The following is a 4488-nucleotide window of genomic DNA, read 5'->3' on the forward strand; positions in this document are numbered from 1 at the left end:
CAAAAAATGAATAAACGGTTAAACAAATTCGATTTAAAGAAAAACAGACTACGACCCTCTAAAATCTGTATCACTTGTTTATCTTGGTTGCATACAATTTTGCAAAGTCATTATTATAAACGCTGGCGTCAGCCCTAGGGCAGGCACGATTGCTCTAGGCATCAGATAAAATAGAGTGCCAAAATTATGAAGGTAAAAAAACAATATTGGTAGCGTACAATACGAAGGGGATTTTACCGGTTGACGGCAGTATCAAAAGCCTTCAATAATGAATGCTCTGGTTTGCTGAATTAAATATACATACTTTTAATTTTGTAATGAATAAAGAGGAGAAAACGATTTAGAAGCTGGTAATCAATTTCATTTTCTAGGATGAATAATTTATCATTAGAAGACTGAAAGCTACATTAGCTCCAAGAGAATTCATTCTTTATTTAGCCTTTTATTACTTACCTCCTCATTATTTAGCCTTCTATTCAAACATATTGTTAGCAATTCAACTCTTTTGGCTTACTCATTTCTTACTCAATACAACTCGGTAAGCTACAAACATAAAGATTTAAAAGTTTCGGTTGCGGGGTCTTTTAAAAAAACCTCTTCAAGTGTCGTTCTGTCAAAACGTACCGAATTCGGTCGTCATGTGAATGAGGGTACGTACAAGTGCTGTCTGCCACCTGTCGATGACGTCACGCACTGACAACCGCGCCTTGCGCGACTACTCCGGGTGTTATTCTATAAATGTGTTTAGAATGAATAAATGTTTTAATTGGACTTAGGTAGATAATGTTTAGTATAAAAGAATAATGAAGTCTCGTGGCGATTTTATAATAATCTTGTCTTCAGGGGTTTTCTGCGACTTCAGCCATTGTATAAGATAATTGCTGAGAATTGTTGTAACCTTAATTCCCAGATGAATTTTATCGATGTGAAATAATAATATTCTGAACTTACTTATAAGTATAATACTAGTTAACACAAAACTCAATTTATTGCACAATTGAATTCTCACTTTGGCTTAACCCACGATCACGAAGTAAGGACATCAACCACTTTGTATGGCGTTTGGGCTTGAACATGAACATGAAAATATTGTACTATTTTTTATTTTATTGAGCGGCTTACAGTACAAAGAAAACGTATAGATAAGAAACTTTGTATCAAATTAATAATTAAACATAATATATGGAAAAACTTCAACACTTTAAAATAAATCGTTTATTTGTGAAACTATTCATTTTCATATGTTAACAAAACATTTTCTAGAAACTGAGCTGGTGGAGTTACATTTTCATGCCTTGCCAACTTAAATACCATATCACAGACATGATATGAGCGCAGCAACCACTTACACTTACTTACTTAATAACTTACCACTTGTGGTGCGATCCATTGCAGTATAACTCGCTGCACTTCCACAAGATTAACAATGTGTCTTCTCTTGTGAGTGATTTCAGCTCCACAATTGACACAATATATAGATTCACTAGGCAAAATCGAAGAGTCCAAGTTTACGGGGTCGTCGTCATGTAAAGCGGCTTCGTTGCCAGGGTTAACGTTTGAAGCGGGTACTGAGTCCAAGAGTGAGCCGGGGTCGTCGGATAGAAAATCACCAGAATCCATTTTGAATAGCACAGTCGTCAAAAATAGCCAAAATCGAAATAATATTCACAATATGATACGAAAAAGAACTGTCACAAAACTGTTGTCAGTGTCACCAATAATAATAATAATCAATTAGAAAACTGTTTTTATTCTTATTTAATATTATTTATATTTACACTCCTGAATAGAAATCAAAATTCATTAAATATTATTATTAAATTATTTGTGAACTTCTTTTTTCTCAATACAGCTGTTCACGGTTACAAAATTCTAGTCCATTTTGGTTGATGTCCTTTCTTAAATAAAAAATCCACGCTGTATAATCGTCTGCATTTAACCGTCACTAGAATAGGCGCCCAAACTTGCACCGTCATTACCCAGCCTACAATCATACGGTCCTCGAAATAATTCTATTCGTTCATAATTTGTAGTTGAGAAAAAACTTCTGAACAATATAATTATGATACAAAATGATCAGTTCAGTATGTGCCTAGAAATGTGCGACTCATCGTTGGGAACAAACACGCAAGAATTATGCCTTGTGTTTTAAAGGGAAGTTGGGACTGTGATTATGTAGGGGGAACCTTGAAGTGTTGTGATGTAAATGCGTCTTGTGTTCTTTGCGTTTAGAAAATAATAGGGTTTTTCCATTAGGTACTGCAGTAGCCTTAACGTCATTGTATTAGTCGGAATTGGCATGTGTAAGAATGGTGTATTTAAAATATTTCGTGTAAGTTCTTTTACATTAGTCCAAATTGTCCTATGAGCGCCGCATTTTACATCCATTTGGTGTAGGTTCAGCTCGCCCCTTGGATCTCGCCCCTGATTGCCTAAGTGCATCAACTCGCCCCTTAAATTATTAGATACTCCAACTCGCCCCCGATTGTTGGTTAGTTAAAAGTGCTGTCAGCACTCTAAGTTTATAAAATATTTAAATGAATATTTTTTTCACGACATTCATGTATCCCAAATTTTGAACAAACTGAAATCAAAAGTATTATAAATACTTGTAAAAATAAGATAGCAGAAGATGCACCTCAATTCAAGAAATCTTTGAAAGTGAAATATTGACATATAAAGAAAAAGGATACGATTTTTTAGTTAAATTTCAAAGGGAATGCCGCAAGGGGCGAGTCGATGCATCAAAATAATTATTTAATTGTTAAATTTTTCACTCGCCCCGTAAGGGTTTTCGTAAGGGGCGAACCACAACTCCAAATTAATAAAAACGGGGCGAGTGGAACATTTTAATCGGAAGGGGCAAGATCCAGGGGGCGAGCTGATACTACACCATCCATTTATACATCATCATCATTTTCCTATTCTTTAAAGAAGCAAATAAATTTAAAATCCCTTTCCCATTTACTTCTCTTTCATTTTATACACGTCTTCTACTTCCAGGCTACAGTATAGGCAACCTGCATTTTGGCTGCGAATAATTCAGTATCACATCCTTATGAACAAACTCCAATCGATATACTACGACTGACCGCCAGAATTAATATTTAATGGAACGTTGAGTATCGGGACGTCGCCAAATTGATGTGCAATGCATATGTATAGTGCATGGTGTAGGGGAAATGGGTAGCGGTGTATTGCAAATGTTACCGGGTCAGTAGCAACCCTATCGGCGATCGATTGCCCGATGGTACATTTAGCAAGCCGTCATTAAACCTCAACACACATCAAATATTTATTAAGCTACGGCTTTGTCCCTATTTCTGTATACGTGTTTTGCATTATTTAAGTAAGTAGTTTTAGTTTGTAGTTTCTGCTTTGATTTTCTACTACAAATGTATGTAGTTTGTAACGTAAATTTTTTGACGTTGCAAAGTACATACATTTGTCAGATAAGCTGCCAATTATGAAGTGACGTTGGATGAGTAAATATAATATTTTGTGGATTTTATTAATTAATAGTTACACGCTTTAGGTAATAGTTGCACGTAAAACTCAAAAATAAATTACGGATCGATCAAGTTGTTTATATTTCTGGCCTGAAATGTAGATAAACTATGTGCTTTTAATTTTAATATTAGATTGTAAAAGTGTGAGGCGCTGAAACAGGAAAGATCATCTATCATGAAGTTCCAGTCCATATCTTCCGGCTCCGTCATCAGATCAGCTCGACAGTACCATATTATTGTATTGTCTTCAAAATTACATACAACTGCCAATTTTCATAACGCTACGATCTTTAGAAGATAGTTAATTCAGTTTTCTTAGACTTGTTTACATAGTTACATACATACAGGTTGAACTAATAAAAGTAAAAAATATGTTTGGATCGTTTTTGTTTTTTATTTATTTATTTGAGGTCGGCTAATAATTGTTTACACTTTACATTTTTTACACATTACATTAGTAAGTGTAACAATTACTTAAAAGCCAACACCACATGCCCTATATCAGGTTACAGGTTTTAAAGTGTGGGAGAGCCATGCTTCGACACTAATGGGCCGGCTCGATCGGAGTGATACCACGGCCTCACAGAAAACCGACGTGAAACAACGCTTGCGTTGTGTTTCGTTGTGTGAGTGAAGTTACCGGAGACCCAATTCCTCCCTTCCCAATCTTCCCAATCCCCGATTCCCGAACAACAACCCTTAAATTCCTAACTCCCAAAAAACCGGCAACGCACTTGTAACGCCTCTGGTGTTTCAAGTGTCTATGGGCGGCGGCGATTGCTTACCATCAGGTGATACGTCTGCAAGATTTAGGGCTGGACATGTAGTGTTACAAACTTGGCTCCACACTAGATCTGATTACTTTTTGACAGTGCGAGTCTTGGCAACATTTAACATGAAATGTTGTTGTGGGATATTTTGTTACGGTATTGTTTTGATAATATAATTTGACACTGTTTGTGAAGCTTCGGAAAATAAT

Source organism: Spodoptera frugiperda, chromosome 25, assembly GCF_023101765.2.
Source record: "Spodoptera frugiperda isolate SF20-4 chromosome 25, AGI-APGP_CSIRO_Sfru_2.0, whole genome shotgun sequence".
Classification (NCBI taxonomy): Eukaryota; Metazoa; Arthropoda; class Insecta; order Lepidoptera; family Noctuidae; genus Spodoptera; species Spodoptera frugiperda.